At 46.8% G+C, this 16,357-nt stretch overlaps 1 protein-coding gene across 2 annotated transcripts in view; it reads left to right on the top strand.

Moving 5' to 3' along the window:
- The window catches only part of FBLN5 (fibulin 5), an 81,038-nt gene that overhangs the window by 16,286 nt on the left and 48,395 nt on the right, over positions 1 to 16,357 (top strand). The gene's annotated exons all lie outside the window — the stretch shown is intronic.

The raw sequence follows: 16,357 nt of genomic DNA, 5'->3' as shown, positions 1-16,357 counted from the left end.
GGTAAAACCCCGTCTCTACTGGAAATACAAAAATTAGTTGGTGTGGTGGCAGCACCTGTAGTCCCAGCTACTCGGGAGGCTGAGGCTGGAGAATTGCTTGATCCCAGGAGGCAGAGGTTTCAGTGAGCCACGCTCATGCCACTGCACTCCAGCCTGGGCGAAAGAGTGAGACTCCACCTCAAAAAAACAAAAACTTAAAAAAAAAATACCTCCAAAAACACAATATCATTATCAAACCTACAGAAGTCAATAATAATCTCTTTTATCATTAAATATCCAGGTAGTGTTCAAATCTCTCTGTCTCATCAGTGCCTCGCAATCTCATCACAAATGGGCAGATTCCTGCAGTCTTCGGAGTAGCATGGCTCCAGCAAAAACCTCCTTCCTCAGCCACAAAACATTCAGTAACATTGGTTATTGAAGTCCCTACCTTTGCCACTGAGCCAAGTTGGTTAGCAAAGCCAGCACTTGGAACGTCCACCCAGAGCAACAACAAGTTGAGCCCCAAAGGGGCCACGTATACAAAGCCGTCTCACCAGTCTGTTTTCTACATGTTTGTTGGAATCCGATCCATTGAAGTTCTACGAATTGCATTGGTTGATAAGTCTCTTAAATGTCTTTTAGTCTTCATTGTTTCCCTGGCCACTTATTTATCGAAGAGGCTGAGCTGTTCGTTCTGTAGAATTTCATACGTTTGGGAAGTGGCTGATCACACTCCTGTGGGAGACGTTTTAAATTGTTTCTTCATCTCCTATATTTTCCCTGTAAGCTGCTTATGGATCTAGAGACTTGATCCAATTCAGGTTAAATTTTTGGGTGGGCTATTTTGTAGGTAGCATCTTTGATCTTTTGCCCTCTTCATGTACTGTTTTCTTCTCTGAAGTGTAAGACAGTCGGCCTTGGGAAGGCCAATGAGCATCCTCTTTCACTGTCATTTACTTTTTCTAGGGTTTGGACCTACTGTCCAGGAAACAGTCTTCTCCCCTACTCCCACATGAGGCCATGCCCTGTTTCCACAGCCTGGGTGGGGCCTGACTCAGTGCCTGGGTGGCCAGTCCCTCAGAGCTTCCGCCTCAACTTCTCTGTTTTTGGTTCTACTTTGGAGATGACTAGGCCCTGCTCTTCTGGAACAATGTCCGTCCTTAGGCTTGAGTCCACAGGCCCCCAGATGTATAAAGCTGGATCACTTGGGACACTTCCACAGACAGGATGAACAGTGACCCAGGAATTACAGTCCACGAGCCAAGCAAGCTTTGTGTTGTTCTGAAAACTGGCATCTTGGCATGAGAGTGGTGGGACTCATGGCTTATTAGAGTGTGTCACTCAGATCCTGCATCCTTGGAAGATCTGGTGCTCAGATTCTCAGGGGATGGAGAGCCAGACAGACATGGTTAACTGGTAAGCAGGGAGGGGCTGCTGGAGGAGAGTCTCACCCAACAGCTCTCAATCAAGACCCAGACAGAGGCCAAATCAAACACACATTCTGCACTGGCCACATAGACGGATGGTCGGGGACTGAGGATGGTGCGGTGCTGAAGGCTCAGGGAGTGGGGTAAGCTGTTGCCAAGTGGCTGGGGCACCCAAGATGTGGACTCCCATTCAGGAACCCTCCTCTCATGGCACGCTGCCTCTGAGACCGGATCCTGAATGTGGCCGCCACTCATCTCTGTCAACTCATTCCCTTGGGGGCTCAACTTGTCACCTCTCTGGGTGGACACTCCAAGTTCTGGCTTTGCTAAGCAGCTTGGCTCAGCGGCAAATGTAGGGATTCCATCAGTAACTCATGTTTGTGAAATGTTTTGTGGCTGAGAAAGCAGCCTTTTACTAGAGCCGTGTACTCCAGGGACTGCTGGAATTCTGGCCATTTGTGAAATTACAAGCAACATCTTGATTCTGTCTTCCAGTCCAGGATTTCCGTTACGGTTGTTGATCAGGACGCCCAAGCAGGCGGAGAGCAACCTATGGGATCCTTTTAGAAGGTGGATGGTGTTGGTCTGAGGCGTTGTCTTATTTTCCCTGAAAGCCAGCCAGTATTTCTTCAGTCAACCAATATGTACAGAGTCCCTTGTTGGTGCCAGGCTCTGACCTAGGCACCGAAGGGCATCTGGAGTTGTGCACGGCCATGGAGCTCTCTCTAGAGCTTGTGGACAAGGAAGGAAGATTAGACACAATGCAAGCAGCTGAAATTCAAGGGGGCCTCTGATGAGTTCCTGAGATTGTACGAGAGAAGGCAGAGATAAGAAAGCTTCTGGGGTGGAGGGGGCTGGAACTTGGAAGTCAGACAGGCCTTGATTCTCACCTTGGTTTGACCACTTCCTACCTGTGAGACCAGGGGGTTGGGTTCCTCATCTGTCAAATGGATATAACGACACCTTCTCACGGATAACATGTGTGAACACCTTGCCCAGTGTTTATGTGGAGTATCCCATGGTATATGTTAATTGGGAAAGATTCATGGAGGAGGCTGCTAGGGTCTTGAGATGATAACCCATGGGAAGATTCAGAGAGTCTGAAAATGCATTGAGGGTCTACTTCTTTAAAAACCTTTAAAATGACCTAAAACTGAGCCCAGTACACATTGACCTTGCAGGCCTCGAAGGGCTTTGTCCAGCTAAGCCCGATGTGGCTTCGCTGAGAATCTGCTTGGAAATGGCAGCAGAGCCTGGGATTATTTAAATTGTGAGACAGAACAGTGGGAAGTGGGAAATGTGGCATGAAGGCCGAGGGCAAGTAGAAACCTCAGCCCCTAATGTTGGCAGGTCTGTGGTTAGCAAAAACTAGGGAGGAGAGGGCGGCCTTCACTCCAGCAGACTTTTCTTATTTTTTATCCAGGCCTCTGGCTTGGGCTGTAACTTGAAACTCAGTCCTCAGGCTGGGACCAGAAGGAAAATGCGTGAAACTGAGATCGGGAGGAAAATGTATGAAATCATGAAACTGATTCTTTAGCTGCTAAGGGCATTGGGACTAGGCAGGCAGAGAGGAAATGGGACTCTGCATTGAGGCGGGGGCTCTGCACCTGGGTTTGCGCAGATGTCTGTGAACTGGCCCAGCAAGCTTGTTCCTGGGCATTGCCAACCCAGGCTTCCCATCTTGCTACAAGTCTTTCCCCATAGTTGCTGGAAAGGTGGGCAGGTGTCTTCAGTTCTCTAAATTCCTTCTCAGATTTTCCTCCTGTAAACAGGGATAACAGCGCCAACTGCCACAGGAAATTTGGAGAATTCAGTGAGAGAATGTATGCAGATTATCTGCATTGAGGCCGGCTTAGAAGAGGGGTTTAAGTTGGTTTTGTAATGATCGTTTGCATTATTTCAGATCTCATCATTCCTTCATGACTTCTCCTGCTCCAGACCCCTAGTCCCAGTATTCCATTATTTTTTTTTATTCTTTCCTCTGGGAAATAGATTTAATAGTGTGTGTTTTTTAGGGGGTTGAAAGTTGAATTCTTGCCAGTTTCCAGCAGTAGGAGTTGGGGTTAACTTGCACTTCCAAGGAGACCTAAAGAAGACAGGACTCCAGGAAGCTGCCCAGGATGGCTGCTCCCAAAAGTCACTGTGCCCTTGAATCCCCTGGGGAGAATGCGGTTCTGACTCGAGAGGTCTGGGGGACAGGCCCGAGGGTCTATACATTTTCTTGCAGGCCCCAGGTGATGCCATGCTGCTGGTCCAGGGACCACCCTTTAATTAGCGAGGCCCTAGTTCATCTGTCTGTTTTTTGACAGCACTGTATTTAGAGAAAGGTAGGGCCGGGCACGGTGGCTCAAGCCTGTAATCCCAGCACTTTGGGAGGCCGAGGCGGGTGGATCACGAGGTCAACAGATCGAGACCATCTTGGTCAACATGGTGAAACCCCGTCTCTACTAAAAATACAAAAAATTAGCTGGGCACGGTGGTGTGTGCCTGTAATCCCAGCTACTCGGGAGGCTGAGGCAGGAGAATTGCCTGAACCCAGGAGGCGGAGGTTGCGGTGAGCCGAGATTGCGCCATTGCACTCCAGCCTGGGTAACAAGAGCAAAACTCCGTCTCAAAAAAAAAAAAAAAAAAAAGGTAGAAGCTTAATTTTTTTTCACGCAATTCCTATATTGTTTAAATTTGTTAGAAGAATGTATTATTTATTTAAAACCAAATGTACTACTTATTTAAAACACAAACTGGAAATAAATGATTTTAAAGCCAAAACTGAAGTAGCAGCAAGGGGATGAGATTAGACATCAGTAAGAACTGGATTTTGATCCCAGATTTGCTACTTTTTTGCTGTGTGACATTTAGAAAGTCACTTGGCCTAAGTCTCTGGCCTAAGTTTTATTATCTGTAAAAGGAAAAGAAGGTATTATACTAGGGGTCATAATCTGGGGTCTGTGGACGGAAATCAAGGGATTTATCATCATGTTTTTCCCCACTAACTTTGAACTGAGATTTAGCATTACAATTCATTGTAGGAAACAGGCCATAGGACTATTAGCAGCACCTGTGACGGTATTGACACGAGAATCAGATATTTACATATTACATTACAGCTGTGGCAGTTATTTTGAAATACTTTGAAGTATTTTGAAATATTTTGAGACCTTATGCTTATCACTTCAAAATTATAGAAGATACTAGATCTGCCTAATTTTGTTTTTTAATGCACTGATAAAGAAATTACTGTATCATACATTTGTGTGTGTGTGTCTGTGTTTTGAGGCAGGGTTGTGCTCTGTCATCCAAGCTGGATGGATTACAGTAGCATGATCTCTGCTCACTGCATTCTCAACCTCCCGGGCTTAAGTGAACCTCCTACCGTAGCCTCCCAGGTAGCTGGGACTGCCAGTGAATGCTGCCATGCTCAGCTAATTTTTGTATCTTTCGTAGAGACAGGGTCTTACTATGTTGTCCAGGCTAGTCTCTAACTCCTAGGCTCAAGTGATTCTCCTGCTTTGGCCTCCCAAAGTGCTGGGATTACAGGCGTGAGCTGCCATGCCCAGCCATACATTTGTTTTTTAAATATTTTGGTATCTGCATTTCAATATAATTGTTTTCTTGTGTAATCCTGTGAATTTTATTTTATGCCATTTAAAGCATTATTCTAAGAAGAGAGTCCGTGGGCGTTAGCAGTCTGCCAAACAGGTTCAAGGCACACACGAAAATGTTTAAATTCCATGGTCCTGATGATTTCTCAGGTTTCCTCCAGCTCAAGAATGTTCCACTATTTTAAATATTCCCAATCTCTAGGGAACATAATTTTTGTGTTAACCTTTTCTCACCTGGATTGCCCAGGTGATGCGTCTCTTCTCTGTTGCATGTGTTTCAACAGCACACAGGCCTACTGACACCTGCCAGGGCCCTACCAAGTCTCCACTTGTGAAGAAGCCCCTCCCACCCCCATTGGTAGCTGGCTTTGATCATTGGCACTGGTCTGGTGAGGTTCGGGGCACTGGTTCGCCTCATGTTCTGGGTGGGGTCCCACTGGTGAGCCTTGCCCAGCCCTTGGTGCCTTTATGTAGCAGGTCACTTCCCCGTGTCTAGCATGGCAGTGTTTTCAATGACCTACAAGTTTGTCTTGGCTCTCATCTTACGTTCCTTGGTCTGGTCATGTTTCTTTTATTTCTACTCCACTCTGGAATTAGCCAGTTGTGTGTGAAAAGCAAGTGGTGTTGCAGAGGACGGATGAAGTGTGGACTTTTTAATGGCAGGATCATTCAGCTCTGGTCTGGCAAAAGTGGCTGCATTACCAAGTCTCCAGAGAGCACTGCCCGGAGGGCAGGAGGTCGAAGTTACCTGCCAGGTTACAAATAGCCTCAAATGCTGTGTTATTCTGGGAACTGCTGGAATTCTGGCCATTTGTGAAATTACAAGCAATATCTTGATTCTGTCTTCCAGTCCAGGATTTCTGTTATTGTTGTTGATCAGGGTGCCCAAGCAGGCGGAGAGCAACCTATGGGATCCTTTTGGAACGTGGATGGTGTTGGTCTGAGGCTTTCTCTTGAGTTATTTTTCCTGAAAGCCAACCAATATTTCTTCCATCAACCAATGTGTACAGAGTCCCTTGTTGGTGTCAGGCTCTGGCCTAGGCACCGAGAGAGATGTGGACATGGGGGACATAATCTGAGGTCTGTGGATAGAAATCAACAGCACTAGGCCTGACACGGTGGTTCACGCCTGTAATCCCAGCACTTTGGGAGGCCGAGGCAGGTGAATCATGAGATCAAGAGATCGAGACCATCCTGGTCAACATGGTGAAACCCCGTTTCTACTAAAAATACAAAAAATTAGCTGGGTGTGGTGGCGCGTGCCTGTAATCCCAGCTACTCAGGAGGCTGAGGCAGGAGAATTGCCTGAACCCAGGAGGCAGAGGTTGCGGTGAGCCGAGATCGCGCCATTGCACTCCAGCCTGGGTAACAAGAGCGAAACTCTGTCTCAAAAAAAAAAAAAAAAAAGGAAAGAAATCAACAGTGCTAAGCTGACTGTTTAGCACATGTCTTTAAAATTAGTAGGAGGTGGATGCTATGATGTCTCCTTAGATAAGTGTAATCACTCTAAATGTGTTGAAATGGAGCAAGGTGATCACACTGTCTCTTTTGTTATCAAGACTAGCTTTAGATTTCTTTTCAAACATGCTTTTGATGTAATGGATTGAATTCACCACTGGAGAACTCAAGAGCAGAATGTCTCACATGGGTTCTGTACAGAAATTCACAGATGTTCAGTAGATATTCTCCACAGATCTTATCTGCTTGTGTGGACGGTGTCTGCGTAGCATCTGCAGTTCCCACCCCTAACCCTGCTGTAATGCAAGAAACAGAGTCATTTGGGGGAGATTAAGGAGATGTTTGTGCCATCAGGAATGGATTAAATGAAATAAAGAGGTGAAAATATTGTATGAATGCAGGCCATTCATTTTAGGGAGCGTGTGTGCTTGAGTGGAAAAAACTGATTGAAACAATAAATCAGGAATCCTCTTTGATGCTGGCAACAACAGCTTCATGTAAATATCATCCCATAGGCCCAGGTCATTTCTCTTTTAGGGGAAAAGGGGATCTTCATTTCTCAAAGGATCTGGGGTGAGCAGTTTCATGATGTCAGGCAATAGTGGTAGACAGTGTGACGCAGTGGAAAGAGCATGGGTTTAGAGTTGCACCGACGTGGATTCGAATCCTATCACTGCACCATTGCATGGTGCAGGGCTTTAAATCCTTTGAGTGTGTCCCAGCTACAAGATGGGACAATGCTGCTTATCTTCTGGGACTGTTTTGCGGCTTAGTGAAGGATGTGCTGAGTGTCTGATAGGTCTTCGCCCTCTAAGCAATTGCATTGTCATTCCCACCTGTCCACTCCCTGTACCTACAAGCTCTTTATCTCATAGGAGCAGCAACTCTGTTTGCTTTCCATCTTCACAGCCCCTGCCAGTCATAGGGTCGGACACGTGCCAGGTGCTTGTTGGCTGCTTATCTCAGGTGGGGAGGTTTGGGGAAGGAGAGTTAGCTGGGAAGGGAGAAGAAGAGGGGCCTCCTTTCAGTTTGTGATCATGTCTTGACAATTCTCCCCCTCTGTCTCCACTCTGACCTCACTCAGGCCACAGAGGCAGCTTTCGAGCCTTTCTCTAGTTCCTCTGAGACTCTGGGAGTGCTGAAGAGCTACCTGGGTACCTTTGTTCTCCTCTCCTTTGTGCTGCCAGCAGCCCACAAAGGCCATTTGGTGCCCGGGCCTAACAGGCTGGGACTGGGGGAGTGCTCGTAGGCTGGGCTGACCCCTCATCAGAGAGGCCAACTAGGCAGACAGCCTCCCTCCAGCAGCCAGCCCTGGGCCTTGAGCATGGGGGCAGAAAGGCCAGGGCTTCCCAGCAGCCCCAGATGTGTGCACCGAGGGCAGGCAGGTGCCCCCAGGTTCTCATCTTTCATAATGGAGGGCATGGGGGTTGGGGGTTCAGGGAAGTAGGTGGGGTGCCTGGGAGGGGGATTCCTAAGACAAAGGCACAGTGCCAGCCTCCACTATTTATCCACAGCATCTGGCAGAGTGAGCTCTCATGGAGGGATTTTTGAATGAATGAATGGCAGGAAGGAAGAGTAAAGGTGCTGTCAAACCCTGGCTAGCCAGAGGGGAACGCCACTGCTTTCCTCACTTGGCCTCCCAGCACTCACTTCCAGCCTACCCCCTGCTGACCCCTCCCACTACACTGGGTGCCAAGAGGGGACTAAGGTGACCAAGAATCTTCTTGTTCCTTGGATGCTCTGTGGGCTGGCGCCATGAACACCGTGGGTGTCCTGCACCCAGCAAGATGTTGGGCACCATTGGTACTCAGTGAGTATTGGATGCAATCTGATGTACAGCAGCGCTGATGGGCTAAGGGAAAAAGAGGCCTGTGAAAAACCTTCCAATCAGATTAACCTGCAAAGAAACCCATGTCCACTGTCCCCTCCTCTAAGAGGAAACTCTGTGGGAGGCTGTGCCCTTCTTACCTTTAAGCCACAGCTTTGTTTTCCTGCCATGGAAGAGACTGACTCCGGGCTTCACCATCAGCCAGCGCCAGCTCCTTGCACAACTCCAGAGGGCACCACTCAATTGAATTACATGTCGCTGGTACCCCCTGGAGCCCAACAACCATCCTGAGGCTCCTGTTTGTCTTGGAAACAGAGGAGCATGCTTGGGGTAGGGTCTCTGGGCCATCTCCTTAGAGGCTGGCAGGGAAAGGACATTCACAGGATTCCTTCCCTCCAGAGAGCCTCAGACAACAGACTAGATGTCAAGGACTGACCTCTTGTTCCCCTCCAGCTTGTCGGAGCCGGGCCAGAGGGGAGATGGGGACAGCCAGTGCTGGCCCTGCTGCAGGCAGCCAGCGTCCAGACTCCAGGGCCGGCGAGTATGCTGGGGCCGGGGAAGCAGAATACTTAAGGTCTTGTCAGTGCTGTCTGATTTTCTTTCAAACTAAAACATTTGTGGAAATCCAGCCTGAGTTGATTTATGAGCTCTACATATTTCACAGGTCTTAACACATCCCCCAGGAATCAGTGAGGTCAGACAGAACAGACTTTGCATCCGGAATCAGTATGAAATTGGCATCTTCAACAGTTTCCATGGGAGGGGGGTTAAGAGTTTGAGGGAGATTATATGAAACAATGCAAAGACACAAAAAACCCTGACTCTGCTTCATTCCGTTAGGGAAAAAGATGGGTCATCTGTTTTCTGCATCTGAGCTGAGTGAGGGGTGGCCTTCTCCGCTGGGACGGGGATGAAGTATGGCGGGAAGGACTGCTGGGGCAACTGAGAGCTCAGAGTGGACTCAGGGATGACCACAGCACCCCATACTTATCCTCCAGCTCACACTCCATAGCTGTGATAAATAGATATTTGCAATTATTTATTTAACATATCTCCACCCAACAGAGCTTTCTGTATTTGCCACTATATTTTTTATTTCTTGTTATTTTTCTCTTGTGCAGTGGTGCTGTCTTGGCTCACTGCAATCCCTGTCTCCCGGGTACAAGCAATCCTCATGCCTCAGCCTCCCAAGTAGCTGGGAATACAGGTGTGTGCCACTATAGCCAGCTAATTTTTGTATTTTAGGAGAGATAGGGTTTCACTGTGTTGGCCACGTTGGTCTCGAGACCTGAGCTCAGGCAGTCTGCCCACCTCTGCCTCCCAAAGTGCTGGGATTACAGATGTGAGCCACCACCCCCGGTCTCACCACTGTCTTTTTCTAGTGCCTGATAAATATTTGTTAAATGAGCAGAAAATCTACAGGAGTGAATTGTATATGTCAGATTCAAATAAGAAAGGGCAAGGAATTATATATTAGGTACAGTTTCTACATAGGTTAACTTATGACCATTGGTGGAATTCATTTATCCATTTACCATTTATGTATTGAGGTCTGAACTGTGCATATGAAGATTAACCCATTTATGCTTGAGGTTGCAATTTTTTATATTTTTGCAATCAGATCTTGGTGATGAGCTTGAACAGTAGGATATAAATAACTCTCACATGCTTAGCGTTCCAATAATGGAACACTAGGCATAATTAGCATAGAAGTATCAGACATTATCACCAACCTGGCGAGTTCACAGCCTCTTGGCAGGAGTCAGGTGGGCTGGTAGGAAATATGGAACCCAAATAATTATATATAGCCCAGTGAAATGGGATGGCAACAAACATAGGGACACTTGGTTGGCCCTGGCTGGAGTGGCCACAGAAGCTTTCCTAAGGACAAGTGTCACACTTCTGTGCATCCATTTGATTAGACAGATACTGACTGATCACTTTCCTGTGTCAAACTGCCAAGTGCTGTGAGGGTCTAATGAAGAACACCATGCAGTCCCCGCCCTCAGGATCTCTCCGCTGAGTGGGTGTGAGTGGGGGTTTGGGAGGGGGTTGTACACAACTCATCAGTTTCTCTTCAGGAGCCAGTGTTAGGTGTGACTGATGGGAGCAATATGTTCCAGGTGCTATGGGAGTGCCCACAGGGAATGTGAATGTGTATGGTGGCCTTTAAGCAAATCTTTGCAGGATTGAGTAGGATTCCCATGTCAGAGATGAGGAAGGGCATTCAGAGTTAGGGAACAGTGTGGGCAGAGGCATGGGGGCAAGAAAGTTCACTGCATGTGGAGCCTTAATCATGAGTCAGCCGGTTACCTGTGCACTTATGACACCCCGTGTGGCTGCAGCATGGGCACAGGTTGTGGGCAGGGCAGGCATAGAATAAGAGATGAGGCTTAGAAGCTTGGCATTCAGGGTTCCCCAACTGATTGTGAGGCCTTGAATGCCGTGCAGTTGACTTGGGCTTTATTGTGTGAACACTGGTTTTTGAGCCAGGGAGTGAAATGTTTGCAAGCCTATTTGAAGATTTCTGCTTAGTCTAGTCTTAGCACTGCCACAATCTCATTAGGTAGTTGTGCTCCAGTTCCTTCTCTTTCTGGGGTCCAGTTCACATCCGCATGAGAGGGGCTGGGCCATTATCTGCGAGGCTTCCTCCAGCCTTGACCACTCATATGCAAAGATACTTGTGACAACCAGGTGAAGGGTGGCTTCTGGAGACAGGCAGCTTTTGGAGATGGTGTCTTCTTTTTTTTTTTTTTTTTAACTTGTTAATTTTGTTGGCCTTGCTGCTTCTGTCATTGGTAGGCAGGTTCATAAACAATAACCTCTGAGCCTCTGTTAGTCAGTTACATTGTATCTTTGGCTTACTGATCAGCTCAGGCAGAATAATTGGAAGGTAGCAAGTAAAATTTTTTTATTTTTGAAAGAAAAAAGGAGAGAAGGAGAGGAAGAAAGAGGAAGAAAAAGAGGGAAAGAGAACAGGAATATTTTTTTATTTGAAAAATGGGTATTAATAATGGCTGGTCAATATTTTGTGTATTTAAGGTGGAGAATGTATATTTTGTGTATTTAAAGTGGAGAGCTCTATAAATATTTACTGAGTTTACTTGTTCCAGATCTGAGTTCAAGTCCTGGATATCCTTATTAATTTTCTGTCTCATTGAGTCTAAATCTCTTTATGGGTCTTGTGCATCTGGGTGTTAGGATCGTTAGCTCTTATTGTTGCACTGATCCTTTTACCACTATATCTTTGTTGCTTGGAAATCTATTTTATCAAATGCGAGAATTGCAACTCCTGCTTTTTGTTTATTTATTTATTTTTGCTCTCCATTTGGTTGGTAAATCTTTCTCCATCCCTTTGTTTTGAGTCTTTGTGTATCCTTGCCTGTGAAACGGGTCTGGATGTAGCATACCGTTGGGTTTTGGCTGTGTCTTTTGATTGGGGGATTTAGTCGATTTAAGTTTAGGGTTACTGCCATTTGATGTTAACTGGCTGTTGTATCCATTCGTTGATGTAAATTCTTCTTTATGTTGATGCTCTTTACTTTTTGGTATATTTTTAGAAAGGCTAATACTGGTTGTTCCTTTCTATGTGTAATGCTTCTTTCAGAAGCTCTTGTAAAGCAGGAGATGGTGTCTTCTTATTTGAGGCGGTGATTTTGCGTGTAGTCTAAGCTCCAGGGGCTAATGACTGGGCCGCCTCATAATGACATCACCTCCATGTTCTCAGAGTCCTGGTCAAAGTCTCCTTTAAGCTTGTTGCTGAGATGAGCAGTTTGCCGAGACCCCTGAAAAAGGGGCATGAGTGGATGGATGAAATTGGCTCTCACTGTGATTGATGATGGGACCTGGCCTGGTCCTGTGAGAAATTTGACACTGCTTTTATAACTCCTGGGGAAGGTTTGCAAGCAGCTGGAGCAAAACACAAGCTCCTTAGGAAGCCCAAGAATCCTCCCAGATTAACCAACAAGGTAGAGATGTAAGAGATCCCACCATCAGACGTCTCTGCAAAATCCAACTTCAGACCTCCTCAACAGATCCTTTTTCCAGGACCATCTCAATCTCATTTCTCTCCAGAGAGCAGGCAGTGGCTGGGGACCAGGCGGCACTGGCCTGTGGTCTGTTGGCTTCTCCCCCATGGAAGCTGAGTCCTGCGGTTACTGCCATGTGCCCTTTCATTATAGTAATTGCCACTGTAACACTGCATCTCACTTTTCCAAATGTTTTCGTGAGAACTCATGGAGTTCTCAAAACAGCCCAGTGAGATAGGCAGGCCCAGGAATGTCCTTCCCTTTATTTTATTTATTTATTTATTTACTTTATTATTATTTTTGAGACAGAGTCTCACTCTTCACCCAGGCTGCAGTGCAGTGGCATTATCTTGGCTCACTGCAACCTCTGTCTCCTGGATTCAAGTGATTCCTGTGCCTCAGCCTCCTGAGTAACTGGGATCACAGGCACCTGCCACGCTGCCTGGCGAATTTTTGTATTTTCAGGAGAGACAGGGTTTTGCCATGTTGGCCACGCTGGTCTCGAACTCCTGACCCCAGGTGATCCACCCGCCTTGGCCTCCCAAAGTGCTGGGATTACCGAGGCACCATGCTTGGCTGCCCCTTCACTTTAGAGAATATGTGGAAGGTTCCATGACTGTCCCACGTCCCAGAGTTTGCTTATGGTTTAGGCTGACCAGCCTGTGGGGCTGCCAGCTTTAGGCCCTTTCAAACCATCTCACGGGGTACCCTGGTTGGTCACAGGCACATACCTGCTCCTTTCTCTTCCCCACATATACCAGGACCTTCTTGACCTCAGGGCCTTTGCACTTTCTCTTTCTTCTATTTGGAACTCTCTTCCTGCTCTTCACATTGTGGGCTCGTTCCCCTCTTGGGCTTCAGCTCAGTTCAGATGGCACCTCCTTAGAGAGTCCTGCACAGGCCACAGTCTAAAATCGTACTGCAGTTGCTCCCAGTGACAGCCTTATCATTTTCCATCACAGTCTTGAGCATGCATTCAATCCACTGGAGGGCTTCAAACACAGATTGCTGCCCAGTTTCTGACTCAGTTGGTCTGGGGTGGGGTCTGTTCTTCTGGGTGATGCTGATACTCCTGGCCTGGGGGCTGCACTTTGAGAGCCACTGATTGGTGGCTTTTTATATGTTTGTTTGCTGCTTTTCCCGTCCCTTAGCTATAAACTTCATGAGGGGAAGAAACTACCTCGTTACCTGCTGCATCCGCACTCCTGGCCCATGATTGGTGCTTGCTAAGCCCCTGTTAGCTGACTATTGGCTGAAGCTCAGCTGGAACCTTTTGCCTAATAATCAATCATCTTGCTCCTGAGGGGAGGAAGGACAAGCATTGGCAGAAACTCTGGCAGCTTCTTGTCTGATCTCTTCTCTCCTTTACTACCTTTTTCTTTCACTTTTTCACACTTGAGCCTTTTCTAAGGGTCATTATTAATTTTGTGTCAAGATTGCATGGATGATTTTCATAAAATCCCAGGTGATGGATTTTACTTTCTGGGTTCAGAATTCCAACCAAGCCACAGGATATCTGAGTAACAGAATTAAAACGTGGTGACTGACTTGCATAGAACACCTCTTAGATTCCCAAAGTGGCACTTTCAGAACCTCCGTGTCTCAGGTCTACTAGCTCTTGGTCTCAGAAGAGCAAAGTTGAAATTTTGACAGATTAGAGTTGGGCTTTTTTTTTTTTTTTTTAGGGTTGGGTTTTAACCAGGAAATTTTGTCTTCCCTGACAAAGAGGAGTTGATGAGATCTAATGTTAGATCCCACAAAGAGATTGCTTTGGCCAAACAAGGGCTGAGGGTAGGCTTGGGCTGACCTCTATGGTTGAGGAAGTCTTTACCAATGAGGGACATTTATAGTGTGATCAAGAAATCTGAAAGACAGGTGTGTGATATGACGTGATGTGTCCAAGATCACCTAGCAGGCCATTTGCAGTGCTGAATAAAGCCCAAAGTCTCTTGTTTCTTAATCCCCCAAAATCACCAGTTGTGGAAAGAGGTCAGATTCAGCAGCTGAATGACTTTGAGCAAGCCACTCCTCTGTGGTTGGAGGATGATCTTTAAGATTAGTTTAGATATTCTAAATTCATTTTGAGGCACCGGGTATAGTAAGTGACCAGTCTTCTTTGTAAATCATAGACCTCTGTTCTTTCCATATTCAAACTCAGTAAATAGTTGTAAATTGAATGAATTTGCCTGCTAGCATCATCTCCTTCCAAAGACAGAAAATATGGGGCAGGAGACCCTGGTACACTAGCAGGCAGACAAGCCACAGCTGGGTTAATAAAATAGAAAGTCATTAAGACAACAGGAGGTAGTACAACTTGGCTTTTGGCTCTGAGGAGGAGGAAAGGCTTGCCAGGATTGCATTCCAGCACAGCCTACTGACCGTGGGGAAGAGTGTGTGGGACTCCAAAAGGAGCCCCAAGAGCCACACGCACGCTAATAAGTTCTCGTCAACAAGAACTCTGAGACCAGACAGGGGAGGGAGAAGGACGAGGCAGTCTCTTTCCCTCTGGAAGCTTGGGAGGTGCTCAGGGCCAGGGGAAAAGCCCACAGGATGTACTAGTTCACTAAGGTGGCCATAACCGAGCACCACAGACTGGGCAGCTTAAACAACAGAATTGCATTGTCTCCTGGTTCTGCTGGCCAGAAGTCTGGGATCATGATGTTGGCAGGGTTGGCTCCTTTAGAGGGCTGCAAGGGAAGGATCTGTTCCTTGTTTCTCCTGGGCTTATAGCTGGCTCTGTGTCTTTACTTCGTCTTTCCTCTGTGGGTGTTTGTGTCTGAGTTTCCTCTCCTTAGGAGTACACTAGTGATTTTGGGGTAGGGCCCACCATAATGGGCTCATTTTAACTCAGTTACCTCTTTGAAGAACCTGTCTCCAATCGCAGTCACGTTCTGAGGTACTGGGGGTTAGGACTTGAACATATGAATTTTGGAGGGAAATGATCTATCCCATAACACAGGACACAGCCCTCTTCCTCCAGTGGGGACCCTTTTGAAGTCAGAGACTCCTGGGAATACCATTCATTCATTCATTATTTCTTTTTTTTTTTTTGAGACGAAGTCTCACTCTGTCACCGAGATTGGAGTTCAGTGGTGCAGTCTCAGCTCACTGCAACCTCCTTTTCCCAAGTTCACATGATTTTCCTACTTTGGCCTCCCAAGTAGCTGGCATTACAGGTGCATGCCACCATGCCCAGCTAATTTTTATATTCTTCATAGACATGGGGTTTCACCATGTTGGCCAGGCTGGTCTCGAACTCCTGGGCTTAAGTGATCCACCCACCTTGGATTCCCAAAGTGTTGGGATTACAGGCGTGAGCCACAGTGCCCGGCTGCCATTCTTTTTTCTTATTCTTAATGACCCAGCCCATCTGTGATTTCTTCTCAGAGGCCTTCTTAGAGCTTTACTGGTCTCATCCCAAGCCCGTTGGAACCTCCCCTTCTTTGAGTTCCCAAAACGTTGTGCTTGTGCCTCCGTTGGGACATTTCTCACATCTACTTTAGACTTAGGAATGAGCTCGTGCCACTTGCTCATTAAAGCTTCATGTCTTGGATCTCTTTATGTCTCTTTCATATCCCCTACCTCCTGCCTTGCAGATAGAACAGGGTTGATAATGTTCGTTGGCTTGTTGAGAGGCCAGCTGTCCAAGAAAGTTGGGTAACAAGTGCTGGATAAACAGGACGATGATGTGGTTAGAAAACAGCCACCCAACATGCCTTTCCTTAGATTTTGTGCACTTGTAGACAAAGTCCAGCTACTGGATTTATAATGAAAAGATGCTCTTTCTATCCTTCCAACCTCGTTTGACCCCGATGGGTCAACAGAAGAATCTACAAACTGGGTGCTCAGCATTCTTAAGCCCCCGGAGTTCAACTCGAATGCCTCTTTTGGCCAGTCTGGAAGAGACTCTTCAATCCTATCTTAAATAATGGCATTCTTTTGGCCCAGCTCTATGGATATTCCTCCTTCCGCCCCCAGTCTCGTGACCTTCTGCCCTCTTGTTTCTTGGCTGAAAATCTGGGTCTGCTGTAGAGA

This window comes from Callithrix jacchus, chromosome 8 (genome assembly GCF_049354715.1).
Source record: "Callithrix jacchus isolate 240 chromosome 8, calJac240_pri, whole genome shotgun sequence".
Lineage (NCBI taxonomy): Eukaryota > Metazoa > Chordata > Mammalia > Primates > Cebidae > Callithrix > Callithrix jacchus.
The sequence above is the reverse complement of the archived record's forward strand: the minus strand, read 5'-3'. Positions and strand labels throughout refer to the sequence as shown.